Source organism: Cupressus sempervirens, chromosome 11 (genome assembly GCF_028749045.1).
Source record: "Cupressus sempervirens isolate cs-2001-9-10 chromosome 11, ASM2874904v1, whole genome shotgun sequence".
NCBI classification, from domain to species: Eukaryota; Viridiplantae; Streptophyta; class Pinopsida; order Cupressales; family Cupressaceae; genus Cupressus; species Cupressus sempervirens.
In genome coordinates, this window is record NC_143128.1 from 779,982,924 (window position 1) to 780,001,723 (window position 18,800).

Consider the following 18,800-nt stretch of genomic DNA (forward strand, 5'->3'; position numbering starts at 1 on the left):
ATCCTTAGAGCTAACTTGTTAGTATGCCTTGTTTGTACAAAAGGATACTAATGCCACATAGAGACACTACGGGGTAGGGGTATTAAAAGACTATCGGGTAACCATACAGTTGGCTCATGCGATGACACTTTCCCACTTGCATAGTAGATTTCTTACGTGTCTGTGTTCCCTTTGGGTTTAGTTGATACTTACGTATTGGTACTCTTTCAGATAATTTACTTTTAGGTGATTCCTTGAACCTAGATGTTGGTTTTGAATTTTGAGTTTGTTATCCATTTGGGACTTGAGTTTATCTCCTCAGCACAGTGAGAGTGGGCCATTTAGGTTCCACAAGGTCAGGTGGTAGTGCATTTTCTTATACCATTGAGATTCGACTATCAGAGGCCATTGTTGGATGTGTTTGTGTAGATGTTCCTTTCTATCTAATTTTGTATTTCTATGATGGATGGTTATATTCTAAGTATATTGTATTTGATTGTATAGATCTTATGAGATGATGTAATCTATTTTATTATGTATATTCTTTCAACCTCTCATACCTTGTGATTTGTACAATGGATGATCATGCATTCTATTTATTGCCAAGTGGCATCCTGTATTTGTATATTATTTAAATTGATTCATACTTTTAGTTATTCCATGATGTGGAATTGTTATGTGTTAGATTTAATATTAATAAAATTTAAATGTGATTCAACATCATGGGACTCTTAAGAATGGTAATTTGTGTTATGGTATGTGTTTATGTGTATATTATTGTTTCTGCTATTTTATATTTGTGGTTGTTAAGTTATTATCTTTCAAAAAAAAAGTTTGGAAAACTAGTGAAACTTTAGGTTAATTTCTTTTGGGTTTCTTGGTAGGGCGTTACAGGTTGTCTCCATGCATAGTTGTTGTTTCTAGATGTTTGCTACTTTAAGTTAGTCATATGAGCTCAAAATGTCCTAATTGAGAAAGTTGTATCTTCAATCAAATTGATTCGATCTAATTTACACTATTGTTATTGGTACAAATCATCATCTCCTATATATACTTATATATGTTAAATAATATTATATATATATATATATATATATATATATATATACTTTATTATTTATGTTAATATAACACTGTTAAGTGATGATCACACCATAGAGAAATGTCTCCTCCTCTCATATTTATAAGCCTTCATTTGCATTTGGAACAAAATCAATACAATGACATTATTAGTACATTTGTAGCTATCCTAGAAACCAACATGGTATTAGAGCCAGACTGCAAATGTAAGGAAACAAGGATTGAAAATATAGAGAGAACTCAAGGATTGAAAATAATATTGAGTTCCAACATTCAATATAAGGAGCCAGATTGCAAATGTAAGGAAACATTCAATATATTCTTGTAGAGAGAACTCCATATTGAGTTCCATATTCATTGATCAACTATGATGTCCAAGATTCAAAAACAATAGGTTATTCACATGTTCCAATCTATACTGTCTGTGCACTCAAAAATTGTTGTGTTTTATAAGGAAAAATGAGATTTGTATTTGATTTGAAAGGAAAAATCATATTTTCTCTTACTTACACCCACCTAAAAGGGCTATTTGAAGTCCTTCCCCAACCATCCCAATCAAAATTCAAAGGTTGTAACCATTGGGGGATATTTTAACAAAAGTTGACAAGTTTTTGCAAAAGTTGTCAAGCAACTTTTTGTTGCATTTATCAACCTTTTGCAATTTTAACAAATTGCACAATCTAACCTTTATAGGACCTTTTCCTTGTGCCTTAGGGGCCTATAACATGTTTAGAAACCTAAAGGCATTCCTATCCTATGCTAGATCTAAGAAATGCCTCTTGACCATAGTAAAAACCCTTGGTTTATAAAGTACCAAGTGTGGACTAGGTCTTACAATTAGGCTCATATTATTGAATAACTATGAATACCTTATTAAAAATGTCTCTTAGTCTTAAAAGCCTTTTATTAGAACTCATAAAGAGTTAGAAATGAAGATGCCATAGTGAACGGAGGGTTAGTTGCTCTTGCACCATACTCCTTTGCTTGAAAAAATCAAGTCCCACTTGAGGATATTTGTTCAACAGATGTGCCATGCTTGGAAATGAATTCTTCATTCATCCATGTAGCATCTATGTCTAGTAGACCCTTCCATTTGACCAAATAGTCAGTATATTTCTTCTTCCTTGTCTTCTTGGCCATCCTTGAATCCAAAATCTTTTCTAACTGAAGTGGTTGACTAGGTGGTAGATCTTTGATCCATTGTACCTAAATCTCATCAGTATCCTTTATGTCATCATTAGTACCTACATCACCTTTGGAAATAGTGAGATCAAAAATATTAAAGATAGGGGAAATTGCTATGTTAGGAGGCAATGAATTTTCATAGGCATTTTCTCCATATTTGTGCAGTATCTGACATGGTCCAATCTTCCTCATATGTAGTTTGGTGCGCCCTCTAGGAAGTCTTTCCTTGTTCAGATATGCCCATACTTGATCTCCTACTTTGAATGATACATGCCTTCTTTTCTTGTCTTCTTTCTATTTTTACTTTGTAGTATTTTGATTCAGAGTATCTTTGACCTGATCATGGATCTGTTTTATCCATGTTGAGAATTCCTCACCTTGTGCATTGGTTCTTACATCACTAGGTAAGTCTGTTAGTTCCATGAATCCTCTAGGATGGAAGCCATAATTGATTTGAAATGGAGTTTTCCCTGTCGATCTGTTGATTGAATCATTCAACGCAAACTCTTCCTAAGGGAGAATTACAACCCATGTCTGCTCTTGCTGTTTGGTAAGGCACCTTAAAAAGTTACCCTATAATTTGTTCACTACTTTACTTTGCCCATTTTTTTATGGACTATAGTGCCTCTCATGTTTGTAGTCTGTACTTTGTTATATTTTGATTTGAGAGATATTTGTACTCATGTTATGTTTTACATTTGAGATGACTTGAGGGTTAGATGTTGCACCTTGATTTCAATATCGTAGATGTTACACTACTATTTTGTTCAGTTTATCATATCTGCATGATGATGCCATTTTGAGATGATAATATGTTTTGTGATGATATCTAGTTATCTGGTATTTGGACATATCTATGATTATGTTATGTGTTAGATTAAATACTTTGGTTATTTACTTCATTCTTGTTTCATTATGCTTTATGCGAACATGAGTGATGCAAATGGATTATTTCAATATAATTAAATAAATGGTTAAATTAGGTGATTTAATGCATTATTACTTCAACTATGTTATTATATGCAATTACACTTGATCGTGTGTTTTAGTGTGTAGGGTTTATATCCATGGCAATGGCACATAGAGTTAGTGATTCAACTATTCATATTTGCCAATGTCATCCCTATATGGTTGACGTATCCTTATTTAAATTATTTAAATTAAACCTTTCAGTGATTATAAAATCCGAACTCATTTGCATTATGTGACTAGACCTCTGAACATGTCTATGCATTTAGAGGTTTGCATTTTTCGTGAAAGATGTTAAGGAATTTATGTGATTTTGGGTTTTCAGGATTAAGTTTTTATCGAATTTAATTTTGACAGCTTTGCCATAGATGAATTTATATTACTAGGAATAATTTGTTTTCGTTTGGGTCGATTCAAATTTTAACTAGGTTAGCGGGTTATTACCCTAATCGATTATTCACTCGAAAAGTGAATAAGTATTAAAAGAGGAAATTAATTCCTCACTTCTCACTTTTTCGAAATACAAAATTGAGAGTTTTTTTTGGGAATCCTCTTTTGAAGGATTGTGTTTCTATTTGTTGTGAGAGCTGCAGGCATGAGATCTTCATGAAGTCAGTCTCATTGGATCTAACTCAGGGAGACCTTATTGTGCCATGATTTCCAGGAGCTTCTGAGGGTTATTTATTTTATTGTGTTGTTTCTTGTTTCAATCCCTTTTGCTATTAGGTAGGGCTCTCTAGTTTTCATGTTTCAGTTAAGAATCTAGTAGCTATTTGTTAAAAGGCTAAGAACTAGTGTTCCCCTCTATTTTTGTTTGCTGGTTCTACTCGGTTGGTTCGGTATGAATGTTTTCCTAGTTTTTGGGATGGGGGTTCAAGATTTTGAGCCGTTATGTTGGTTATTTTTGCATACGGTGTTCGAACCCAAATTTTATTGGATTTTCATGGCTTTTGTGCCCTAAGACCAAATGGGTTTTATTTTTGAAGTTTTGAAGTTTTAGGGTTTTTACCTCATTTTTCATGCTATCCAATTTTCTCAGGTTTTCTTGGCATGTTGTTGATCATAGGCTTGGATCATCCATAGGATGTCAGTTAGATCAAAGTTGCATTTTTATGTTTCATTGGGATGCATGCCACATCTGTTCTCCCAAGTCTATTTTTGGTTGAATTTTTTCTTTGCATTTTGTTCTCATCTAGTCCTTTTGTTATGATCTTTGTGATGGTCGTACACCACACACAAGAAAATACATGTGCATTCATCGGGTGACTTGCGAGACCCGATCTTTCGTGGTACTTCCAGGAGTTATGATCATTTGGGGTTGGGTTGGGAATATGCACGCCTACGAGCACTCATTGTTTGATGAGGATGGGTAGGGTAAGGTAGCATATGGAGGGGGCTTCTATGTTGTAGCTTGGTGATCATTGTGCCTAGAGGGTTGGAAAATGAAGCTTTAATCAAGTGATCATTAAATAAAAGAATGGGTGGTAATAAAAATTGAGATAATGAAAAGTTCTATGCTAGAGCCTTCTGTTGAGGATTTGAATCTACATGATTTGAGCTTGGGCTTTTTGATGCCAAGAAAATCTCCATGATGTCAATCCCTACATATTAACCCATTAAGTACTTGAAAAGGACCTATAGTACTTACATTGTTTCATGATCTTGGTTTCAATCATCATTACTGTCTGGCGTGAGTGTTAGCCATGGACGTTTGTTTTATGTGTGTTTGTGGTTGGATTATTATCTCCATTAGCATGATAGGAGTGGACCTATGGGTTTCATCTGGTTGGGAGGCATAGCTACCTTGACCACTGTAGGGGACCGGTGTACAAAGATTGTCCATTGTTCTAGTGCAACTGTTGCTTGATGTTTTCACTTGATACTTTGGGTTCTAGAGTATGCTTTCTTGTGATCTATGTTTTCATTGGAATGCTTGCATATCATGTTTAGATGATGTTATTTTATTTGATGCATTCTAGTATTATGATGTTTTAGCATGTGATTAGATCATAAGTTTGATTAGTTGGAATATCTAATGCTTTACTTTTTAGCATGTTAGATTTTCTTATTCTTATGATGTAGTACATTTTAGTAGTGATATCCTCATAAGATAGCTCTGATGATTTGGTCTCTAGTTGTGATGTTACACGCAGGGGATGGCTAGGACCTTTAGGGTCTCATGATGCTATTATGGTTGGGAGGAATCGTGCATGAGTTTAGTTATTCTGTATACTATGATGTTGGTTTCAATACATTCTTTTACTACTTGTTTTAGATGGTACGATGTAGTTCCTTCTTTTAGTTATCATATTTGAGTGTCTATGCCTCGATTTGTGGATCTGATAATCCTTGACATGGAGGAACTTTATTACTTTATTTATTTTTACCTTAATGTTTTCTAGCTTGCTGATTTGAATCCTCATGTGAAATTGTATTTTCTCGTGTGAGAGTGCAAAAGTTTGCTTGGTGTGCTAAGTTTTCTCGTGCAATTCTTAGTACTTCCTCATGTTAAAATCCACACCAGTTAGGAGTGTTTTGGCTACTGGGCCAAGCACTTCCTTGCATCATTTGGTGCACCTCCTCATGTGAAAGGTAGATCCTTGCGTGGCATGTTGTGCTTCCTTGCACGAGATTTTGTCAGTTGTGTTCCTTGCACAAAAAATAGGGGGCATCTCTACAGGTTTTTGGGGAACGCAAATTGGTGTTTTAAGTACCCTTTGGGTTTGCTTAATTTTCCATTCTTTGATAGATCTAAGATTCCTTATGCTATTGTCATCTCTGGTCTTCATTTCTTTGTTTGTGTGTGAGTTTGATAGTGATGTTTGGAGATTCGTTGGTTGTCGGGATTGTGGTTAAGTCTTTTGTTGCGATCTTTGTGATCCTTGTATGTTGAGTGTCATGAACATCCATACTTGTAAATTTTTTTTAATCTTGGCTTCTATTGAATCCTTGTTCCAAGGATCTCTAGGCAAGGCATTACATGGATGGTAGGCAGACCTGAAGGATAGGTTAGTCCCTAGCTTTTTCCATAAGGTCCTTAAAAAATGACCCTGGAATTTTACATCTCTATCTGATATTATGGATGTTGGAAATCCATGTATAGTAACAACTTACTTAAAAAACAAGTTAGCAATATGAGAAGCATCATTAGAGATCTTACAAGGAACAAAGTGAGCCATTTTGCTAAATCTATCAACAATGAAAAAAATGCTATCAAATCCCTATCCTGCCCTTTGAAGGCCTAAGATAAAGTACATACTCACACTGTCCCATGGCTTTGTTGGAATAGGTAGGGGTTGGTAAAGTCCTTGATTTTTCCTTACTCCTTTTCCTCTTTGGCATATTGTATAACACTCAACAAAGTTCTTGACATTGGTAGGTAGTTTGGGCCAAAAATAGTTTCTTCTTACCAATTCCAAAGTTTTATCAATCCCAAAGTGTCCTCCTAAAGTTCCATAATGGTTATTTTTTATTAGGTTTCCCCTCATGGAGCACTTAGGAATGCAAAGTTGTCCTCCTTTGAATAGAAAACTATTCTACAACAAGTACTCTGAATATGTGGTGTTATAGGCATTTGATAAAGTAGAACAAACCTTGTGGATCTCTCCAAAGTTTGGATCATCCTTGTACAAGTTCCTAAGGGAATCAATCCCCATACTTTGCATTTGAATTTCTTCTACCAAGACCATTCTCCTACTTAAGGTATTTGCTACCTTGTTTGCAATTCCTTTCTTGTGTTTGATGGAGAATGTGAAAGCTTGAAGTTGCTCTACCCATTTCATATGTTTGCAACTCAACTTGTCCTTGATATTGAGAAAGCTTAATGCACAATTGTTTGTATAGACAATGAAATCCTTAGGAAGCAAGTAGTGCCTCCATTTCTTTAGGGCCTAAACTATAGCATATAGTTCTAGGTCATAGGTACTATATTTTTTGTTGGCATCATTATGTTTTTTTGAGAATAAAGCAACTGGTCTCCCCTCCTAACTAAGAACTTCTCCTATGGAAAGGTTGCTAGCATTAGTCTCTACTGTGAATAGCTTGTTGAAGGTAGGCAATGCCAAGATAGGATATTGTGCTACTCTACCTTTCAAATACTCAAATGATGTATCTAATTGAGTGGCCCATTGAAACTTTGTTTTCTTACCTCCTTTGATTGTATCCAAGAGAGGTGTAAAATGTGACTAAAGTTTTTGATGAACTTTCTATAAAATGTGGCCAATCCATGAAAGCTCCTAACTTCTCTAGATGTCTTAGGTGTTGGCCAATTGAGGATGACCTCTACCTTTTCAGGATCCATATTCAATGTACCCTTTGAGATGACAAAACCAATGAATGTCAACTATGTTGGTAGGAATGAGCATTTCCAAAGATTGATTTCCAATTTATTGTCATGTAGCCTCTTGAGGACTTGTTCAACATGTTTCAAGTGTTCCTCCTTAATGCTACTAAAAATCAATATGTCAACAAGAAAGAGAACTACAAATTTTCCTATGAAGTCATGCAATACTTCGTTCATTAATCTCATGAATGTGCTACAAACATTGCTTAAACCAAATGGCATGACTTGAGACATTCATACAACCCTTCAGTGGTTTTAAGTGTAGTTTTCTACTCATCTCTAGGCCTAATCCTTAACTGATGGTAGCCTGATTTAAGGTCTATTTTGATAAATTAACATGCTCCTCCTAGTTGATCGAGTAGATCTTCAATTCTGGGTATAGGGAACCTATACATGATAGTTATTTTTTTTATTTCCATAGAGGCATGTATAGCCTCCATTTTCCATATTTCTTAGGGGCCAAGACACTAGGGACTGAACAGGGGCTAAGACTCTTTTGAATGAGTCCTTTAGACAATATATCAATGATTTGCATTGACACCTATGTATTCTAGTTAGGGGTCAGTTTATATGTAGCCTTATTAGGAAGAGAGGCACTTGGTACGAAGTCAATCTGATGTAAAATGTCCCTTAGAGGTGGGAGTTCATTTGGTGTGTCTCCTGAAAGAATTCCTTTGCATTTCTATAGTAGTTTATTGATTTATTTTGGTACTTCTTGATGGTTTGGTTTTGTCTTTGGCTTGAGGACTAGGGCATACCCAATCTAAGAGTCATGAATGGTTTGTAGCATTTCTTATTCACCTACTATAACAACTAGTTGTTCCTTTCACTTCTCTTGGTGAGGGTCAGGGTTAGGAAGAAGGTTGAATTTTTTACTATCTTTCACAATTTGGTATTTGTTTTTTGTAATAACCCCAACAGGTTATAACTTCTTCAAACACCAAAAATCTTTATACTTCAGTTGTTTGGCATTTCGTCAAACACTTTGCAAGCAAGCTCTGATACCACTGTAATGACCCTCCTCAAATCTGCTCTCAAAAAAATGCTAATGAAAGCTCAAGGAATTTCATCGAACAATTCACATGCAAGGGACATATGACTGATATAGTATTTCAGCTGGCTTTAAATGACTCTTTCAATTTGCATCAATGATAATCTTGTGCTAGAAGACTCTAAATGGACTACACAATGGCCTAACATGAGTGTGCTACTAATTTTGACAATATTCAGTACATATATATGATCTAAGCATGAGAAATGAACACCTACATCCAACTAGCATTTTTACAAACAGTTGGTGTACAAACTAACTAGCTAATATATAATGATATTGAATTGCTTAAATGACACCAACAACTATTATCTTCTTAATTTGCAATGAAATTTCTAATACAATGCTCATGAAATATGGCCAAGACTTTTGGCATTTACATGGATTACAAAATGATAATGCTGGTATAATGCACACTTACAGCTAAAACTTATAACACCCTAAAAAAACAATATTAATAAAGGAACCTGGTTGTAGATGGTTGTAATAATTTTCTTCAATGTTGCCCCTTCTGCTTTTCTTTTCTGATTTGCTTTTTTGAACTACTTTTTTGCCTTGCTTTTTCGGTTCCACTTTTTCAGACTGCTTTTTTAGCCTGCTTTTTCGGTTCCACTTTTTTGGACTACTTTTTCGTATCTGCTTTTTCACACTGCTACCCTTTTGAATCTCAAGACCATATCTTTCACTGGCGTCAAGATTTCCAGCTTGAAGGGATTTTTTCCTTCAAACTATTGAGACATAATGTCTAGAAAATTTCCCAATTTCTTTGATATTTCCAAGCATACTAAAAAGAAGCTCTTCCCTTTCTTTTATAGTGTTCTCACAAGAGCTCAATCTTTCGTTTTCTCAATGTGGGATAAAACATCACTCCCTTTATGTAACTTATGTCTCCAATGTCTTATAAAATAAAAGGGAATCTTTTAATTTAAATATTTCCCACAAATTATAGTCTATGCATTAATAAAGTTAAATATTTAAATTTAACTTTATAAAATAGCTTTATCAATGCATAACAAATCTTATCAATGATAAACAAGTCTTCTTGCCAATTTTAAACAATTACCATCGACATACCACTGCCACTAGATGTCCGACCATATCCAAGATGACTTACTATAAATAGTAAGTATGCCCAAAGTTGTCTCAAAACTCCTCAAAAAGATTTGCAACTGAAACTATCTAGGCCAAATGGCCTCTAAGCCCCTTTAATGTCCTGGTTAGCCTACAGGACTGTGGAGAAATAGGCTAACGAAAACATCATGCTATGAATGCTAAAAAGGGGACATTACAGTCCACCCTTCCCAAAATTGCTTGTCCCCAAGCAATGGTCGAACAACAACCCAATCAATCCACTTGGATCCCAAATGTAGTCATGAACTATACTGCTGTCAGTCAACATAGGCTCCTACAATAGCCTCTGAAAATTAACCAAGAGGAATCCATAATCAAATTGGCGAATACAACTCACCCAAAATCCAAAGTCAGGAACCCATGAGAAACAAGCTCTCGAAATATCAGAACCCAAGTAGAGTAGATAACCCAAACTGCCAACATAGTAAATACCATCAACACATCCCACTAGCCTATGTGGAATGTACAATACAATTATGAAACAACGATGAATACTCCCACATGAAACTTTGCCAAATACAGAGAATCCACACACTGCACACCTACTACAATTAACACAACTCTGTAGATTACCGATCACTGTCTCATAACCATAACACCCATGCATTGCTGATGGTGAATAGTCATTACATGGTAGATAGCAAAAACGAGAGCCCAGACCAAACCTATCTGCCATCAACTCCTGAACACATGGATCAAAAGAAAACCGATGAACATATCCTACAGTATAATGTTGGTAAAAAGAACCAATCCCAGTCAAAGACTCATCCTACAAACGTGATACAACCAACTATGACTGATCATCAGCTAAGTCAGAGGATGATATAGCCAAGAGTGCAAAATCAACAACATCACTAGTCTTTGTGCCCTCCAAGTCAAACATACTACAATGCTCAGCTGTAGCGCCCAACTCAGCTGAACCCGCCTCTAGTGGAAATGGACCAAATATGCCAATACTAGTGTCATGGATAGATATATCCTCATCTCCACTGCCTCTATCAACCTCGACCATGGACATCCTCGGATCACCAGACACCATGGTCAGTGACTGTACAGAATCTGGTAAAGATTGAAGTCATTCCAATTCCACGGTCACCTCAGCTAAATGAAACTGTGACTCCTCGAAAGCCAACTATGTACTCTCAAGAAACTCAGAAGTCACCTCAAGCTACTGAGTAAGCTTACTCACCTAATCTTCCTTGACCAATAATGCGTCATATGCTGTACTGCCCCACTCCATAAGATAATCTCTATTGACTACCAACTACATATAATTTTGTCTCAGAATCTGGATAGCCTCCCATAAAGAGTGGATCTCTGTCAAGGAAAGATAATTGCCTCCCTGCTCATCACTAGTAGGAGAACCCCATCCATAAATTGCTAACAATTGACGAGCAGCATCGAAATGCTCACAAGCGATAGAAATGTCTTGCTCGCAAACTCTTAGTTGACTAGACACATGATTGTGCTGACTGGTCAAACTCCTATACTCTACCCCTGGTACACTGTCCAAAGGAGTAACCTCAAAATGGCTATCATCTATAATACTACCATCCAAATTTTGCAGTCCAACTGCTAAACTTGTATCATCAAATGGAGTGACTGAGGCATCAACATAAACCTCCGTAGCAAAGGAAACTATTGAGGAGACTAAGTCCTCAAAACTGTCCACAACATCCCCCTGGGTGTCATCTATAATAATCAGATCTTGGGACTCTTTTGTAAAATTTGTCATATCTGAGAGATCATCAACCCATTCCAACAAGAATGGTTGACTGGATACATGAACAATGCCCAAAAAAAGTGTGTAAAAACTAATTTTAGCATCAAACAAGTTGTTGGCATGGATGAGAACTACACCTGGCAAGCTACTAATCAAGTCCATGATGGTGCAACAGATACTACTACCAAAGAATGATAAATATCTCCGGTCAAAACGATCCCAAGTACTATGATAAGGATCCCAACATCTAATCCATGAACGAAAACCAACTGGCAATTCAAGTAAACTTCTCACCTGAGTAATGTGAACAATACTAACTGACTTCATGCACCTATCTACAATCTCTGAATTCAGAGTGTGAATGCTAGACATACTCATATCATCATCAATGTGTGACCCAACTATAAAAGGAAACTAAGTCCCTGCTATATGCGCTAACTCTCGAACTGAACTCACCTCAAGACAATGCTCATCCACATGTCTCTCAGAATCCTGGAGAGCCAACTTCATTGCCTCCATGCCTTCCTTGATCTGCTGTAAGTCATCACAAGAAGAACCTGTTGTGACTCCTTTCTATCTCTCCTGCAGTTGAATCATCCAAATGTGATTCTCAATCAATCCATGTATCCTATCATGATGAGATAAAGCCATGACAATATTCTTGTCCCTTGTCTTTAGCTAGCGTGCCAAACCAAGTAAAGAGCTACTAGCCTCTATCTCATGTGAAGAAGCATCCAACTGTGCCTGATACTCACTTTCTGCAAAGTCCTGAATGCTCACTTTCTGATCAACTGTACTATCCTCAAACATGACAGTATCCTCAACTGATATAACTTCATCTAGCCCAACTGTACTGGAATCACTATCTGTGTCAATCGCACAATTCGGTGTGCCTATTATATCACCTTTTGGCTCAACCTGCACAACATCTGTAACCCCTTCTACCTATGAAGATGATGTAGATAAACCATTAACTGAAGCTATGCTAATGTCTCCCTGTATCGAATCAGCATGTCTATTAAACTCCTCATACAAGTTTCTACCTGTCATAGGGAAGGTATGATCCTTAGGCCTATCAAAATGTTCAATCAGTCTCTCCTTAAACTCCACATATGAGGTAATGTGTGCATGACCCATAGTGACCATACCATGATACCACCACTCGTGTGCTAACCCATTCAGGTGAATTGCTGCATACTTAATAGCTTCTTCCTCAGGCATAGGCTTCATTTGAAAGTATGTGTCAAGCCTTTGAACCCAAGCTCGTGCTGTAGACTTCCCTAAGCCATCATAATATGGTAATTGAAGTTTCCCTACTTTCTTCCATAGCTCATAGCTTTGGTTCTTATCATGTCCACGAGGCATATGCTTCATCCACACATCTATATACTCCCTAAAGGTAATTGTAGCAGTAAAATTTGGACCTCCGGCTTCCCAATCTCTCCTTAACTGGTCCTGTATATGAGTGGTTTGGGGCTCTGGTACGGGCTACTCTGGGGCTCTAGGAGGAAATGTGGGAATCATGGGCCTTGAACTCACTGTCCTAGTTTGCTGGGGTGCATGACTGAAATTGTTCCCAACTTGTTTGCCTCCATTATGTGTCCCATCTTGATTATTACCATTCTGATTATTTCCTCCATCCACATTAGCATTCAATCCCATTTGACGAGCCATCATCTACATCATAAGCTCCAATCTCTGACTCTGTTCCTATGCTTTCTGCTCTACTAATAGCTGTCCCTGTGCTAAGGTGTCTAATATCTATAAGAATCTTTCCTTTCCCCGATTCGAACTGATATACATGTTGTCAAACATTTTTTTCTCTCTTTCTGGCTATTCCAAATAAGACCTCCACAAGATGGCAGGACTTATAGCTCTGATACCACTATAATAACCCCAACAGGTTATAAATTCTTCAAACACCAAAATTTTTTATACTTCAGTTGTTTGATATTTCGTCAAACACTTTGCAAGCAAGCTCTGATACCACTGTAATGACCTCCTCAAATCTCTCCTAAAAAACAAAACTGATGAAAGCTCAAGGAATTTCATCAAACAATTCACATGCAAGGGACGTATGAATGATATAGTATTTCAGCTAGCTTCAAATGACTTTTTCTTCAATTTGCATCAATGAGAATCTTGTGCTAGAAGACTCCAAATGGACTACACAATGGTCTAACATGAGTGTGCTACTACTTTTGACAATATTCAGTGCATATATGATCTAAGCATGAGAAATGAACACCTACAACCAACTGGCATTTTTACAAATAGTTGGTGTACAAACTAACTCGCTGATAAATAATGATATTAAATTGCTTAAATGACACCAGAAACTATTATCTTCTTAATTTGCAATGAAATTTCTAATAGAATGCTCATGAAATATGGCCAAGACTTTTGGCATTTACATGGATTACAAAATGATAATGCTGGTATAATGCACACTTACAGCTGAAACTTATAACACCCTAAAAAAATAATACTAATAAAGCAACCTGGTTGTAGATGGCTGTAATAATTTTCTTCAATGCTGCCTCTTTTGCTTTGCTTTTCCGATTTGCTTTTTTGAACTGCTTTTTCAGACTACTTTTTCGGCCTGCTTTTTCGGTTCTGCTTTTTCGGACTGCTTTTTTGGCCTACTTTTTTGGTTTCATTTTTTCAGACTGCTTTTTTGTATCTACTTTTTTAGAGTGCTACCATTTTGAATCTCAAGACCATATCTTTCAATGACGTCAAGATTTCCAGCTTGAAGGGATTTTGTCCTTCAAACTATTGAGACATAATCTCCAGAAAATTTCTCAATTTCTTTGATATTTTCAAGCATACTAAAAAGAAGCTCTTCCCTTTCTTTTATAGTGTTCTCACAAGCTCAATCTTTCATTTTCTCAATGTGGGATAAAACATCACTCCCTTTATGTAACTTATGTCTCCAATGTCTTATAAAATAAAGGGGACTCTTTTAATTTAAATATTTCCCACAAATTATAGTCTATGCATTAATAAAATTAAATATTTAAATTTAACTTTATAAAATAGCTTTATCAATGCATAACAAATCTTATCAATGATAATCAAGTCTTCTTGCCAATTTTAAACAATTACCATTGACATACTGCTGCCACTGGATGTCCGACCATATCCAAGATGACTTACTATAAATAGTAAGTATGCCCAAAGTTGTCTCAAAACCCCTCAAAAAGACTTGCAACTGAAACTATCTAGGCCAAATGGCCTCTAAGCCCCTTTAATGTCCTGGTTAGCCTACAGGACTGTGGGGAAATAGGCTAACGACAACATCATGCTATGAATGCTAAAAAGGGGACATTACATTTGTGACCCCATCATGTTTTTCTTTGAGTTCATATTGCCATGGACAACCTAGAAGAAGGTGACATATGTCCATGTCCACAATATCACTAAGAACCTTATCCTTATAGTCTTTGATTGAGAAATCTACCCAAGCTTGTTCATTGATCAAGGTTTGTTAGGCTTTTGTTAACCAAGATAGATGGGAGGGGTTTGGTGTTAGGATAAAACCACATACAGAAATAAAAACTACATGCAAATATAACCAATAACAGAAAAAAATAGATCACACAAAAATGAACATAAGGCACCAAGATTTTTTTTGGTTCACCCAATCCCTAGGCTACGTCCACCAAACAACAAGTTTGATCTTATTACAATCTAGTAATTACAACCTGATTACAGTCCATAATCCAGTTGGGGACTGACCAAGCCCCACACTAAACAACAATCTCCCACTTGGAGACTGATCCTATAGCAATACCACTACCACATGGGGCTCCCACTGGATCAAACCAACTTGGACTCTACTATTCTTTTATTCATGTTCAGTCTAAAAGACCAACTGAAGCTAAAGAGGAGTTCAACTTCTCCCTTGTTACAACCTTTATCAACATATCTGCTGTATTATCGTTTGTATGTATCTTCTCCAGCTTTAACTATCCATCCTCCAAAACTGACCGAATGAAATGGTACTGCAACTATATGTGTTTGGTCTTAGAATGCAGAGCTGAATTCTTTGCAAGATGAATGGCACTTTGACTATTTGTGAACAAATAATTATCCTTTTGAGGATGTCCCAATTCTTCCAAGAAGAACTGAAGCCATATCATCTCCTTGGCTGCCTCTGTAGAAGCAACATACTCTGCCTTTGTAGTGGATAGAGCATTAATCTTCTGTAACCTAGAAACCCAGCTCACAGCTGCCCCACCAATAGTAAAGACATAACCTGTAGTACTCCGCCTGGTATCAATATCACCTGCCAAATCTAAGTTAACATAGCCCTGCAAATCAGTAATAGATCCCCCAAAATGTAAACACTTATTGGATGTTTCTCTCAAATATCTGAGAATCCACTTGACAATATTCCAATGCTCAAATCCTGGATGACTTATATACCTGCTAATGAATCCCATTGCATGTGCAATATCTGGCCTAGTGCATACCATAGCATACATCAAGCTTTCTACAGCTAAAGCATAGGGTACCTTTGACATCTTATCCTCCTCTTCCTGTGTCTTAGGATACATCTCCTTAGTCAACTTCAAATGATTAGGTAAAGGTGTGCTGACAGCTTTAGCATTCTCCATAGAGAAACGTTGCAACACCTTCTCAACATAATCAGCCTGAGATAGTGTTAATGTTCTATTCTTCCTATGTCTACAAATCTTCATACCAAGGATTTGTTTTGCTGCCCCCAAATCCTTCATAGCAAATGCATATGCTAACTAGCGTTTCAACCCCTTAATATGATCCATGTTAGACCCAGCTACAAGCATATCATCAACATATAAACATAAAATAATGTAGCTATCATCATCCAACCTCTTAAAATAAACATAGTAATCTGAATGACACCTATTATATCCATGCTCATGCATAAAACTGTCAAATTTCAGATACCATTGCCGAGGTGCTTGCTTCAAGCCATATAAACTTTTTTTCAATTTGCACATTTAGTTCTCCTTACCTTTGACCTCAAAACCCTGTGGCTGAGCCATATATATTTCTTCATCCAAATCACCATGAAGAAAGGTAGTTTTAATGTCCAACTGCTCTAAATGAAAATCTTCAGTAGCCATAAGACTTAAAACAGTACGAATAGAAGTCATTTTAACAACAAGAGAAAATATCTCATCAAAATCAATTCCCTTTTTTTGTGCAAATCCTTTTACAACTAACCTGGCCTTAAATCTTTTTTGACCTCCTTCCTCTTCTTTCAACCTGTAAACCCACTTATTCTGTAAAGCCTTTTTACCTGCAGACAACTTGCATAGATCCCATGTCTTATTCTTCAGCAAAGAGTCCATTTCATCTTTCATTGCAGACTCCCACTGAATCTTAGTATCCACCTGCACAACTTCATCATAACTTTTAGGTTCACCAGCATCAGTAAGTAAAATAGAACACAAAGAGGGAGAAAATCTTTGTGGAGGTCTTATTTTTCTTGTTGACTATCTAACATTCACTGGTGTGTGTGGTATTTGCTGTTGCAGTTGTTGCACATCATGAGGAATGGCTAGAACATCAGCTTTTGGAGTATCATCCGACACTACATAATCATCTTCTTTCTTCTCATGTTGCTGCAATAGATCTTTGTACAACGCTTTCTCATTGAATATGACATCCTGACTTCTAACAATTTTATGATTTTCAAAATCCCAAAGCCTATAACCAAATTCATTAATGCCATATCCAACAAAGACACATTTCTTTGATTTAGATTCTAGCTTGGTTCTATTTTCAAAGTCTATATGAGCAAAAGCTTCACAACCGAAGGTCTCGAGAAAAGAATAACTCACCTTCTTACCAGTCCATGCCTCTCTGGAATACCACAGCTCAAAGGAGTAGAGGGACATCTATTAATCAAATATACTATAGTATTGATAGCCTCTGCTCACATGTGTAAGGGCAATCCAACATGCAACCTCATGCTCCTTGCGCGCTCCATTATAGTCATGTTCATGCGTTCAACCACTCCATTTTCCTGCGGAGTCCTTGGAACATTTTTCTGTCTACGAATACCATTAGTGGAGCAATAATCTTCAAATTCATGACTGCAATACTCACCACCATTATCAGATCTGAGACATTTTAATTTCTTACCAGTCTCATTTTTAACCAAGCATTTCCATTTCTTAAATGTTTGAAATACATCAAATTTTTGTCTAAGGAAATAAACCCATACTTTTCTAGTCGCATCATCAATAAATGTAACATAATAATGAAAGCCACCAAGGGAAGATACTTGAGCTGGTCCCCATACATTGGTATGCACAAGCTCTAATTTCTCCTTTTTGTTTTCCTTCCCAGTCTTTACAAAACTCACTCTCTTTTGTTTTCGATACACACAACTTTCACAAAAATCCATATTAACACATTTCAGACCTGGTAAAACCTTATTTGAATGAAGTACTTTCATACCTTTCTCACTAATGTGCCCAAGTCTGTTATGCCACAATGTTGTATTAGAATCTACAACAGCTATTTGTTCTCCCTGCTCAACTGTAGCAGTTGTTCCTGAACATTCATTTTTCTCTGAAACAATCAAAGGAGAAGGAACAATATGACCTGTACAAAGATATAAGGTGCCTACTTTCACACCTTTTGCTACTACAAGAGAACCTTTTGAAACCTTCCAATTTTTATCATCAAAAGTAACTACACAACCCTCATCACCGAGTTGCCCCGCTGAAATTAAATTCCTACTCAGCCTTAGAACATGTCTTACCTCATGTAGTAGCCAATGATTCCCATTCTGCAACTTAATCTTAATTTTTCCCTTTTCAACAATTTGACAGGGTTCATTATCCCCCAAATAAACAAGCCCAAAATCTCCTTGGACATAATCAATGAAATAACCTCTATGAGGTGTAGCATGAAATGAAGCACCAGAATCTAAAACTCATGAATCATCAACACTTTTTAAAGATAGAAGCAAAGCATCCTCTTCAGATTTGTTACCACATTTGCCTCCTTGTCTCCATTTGATTTATCTCCTTCATTTTTCTTTTGATTCCAACAATCTTTCTTTTTGTGCCCTGGTTTCCCATAGTACCAACGATGATTGGGTCCTCTTGATTGAGACCTCTTTCCCTTTGACTTTCCTCTTGATTTCTCATGATTTCTAGAATTATTTCCTCTCTCAGTCATTCTGCCCCTACTTTGTGCATTCAAAGCACTTCTTGATGTAGATCCACCCGAGGATTTCCTACAAGTTTCCTCACTCAAAACAACACCAATCACATCTTCACATTTTAGTGTACTAGATCCAAGAACATAATTACTCACTGCCATTACCAAGCCAT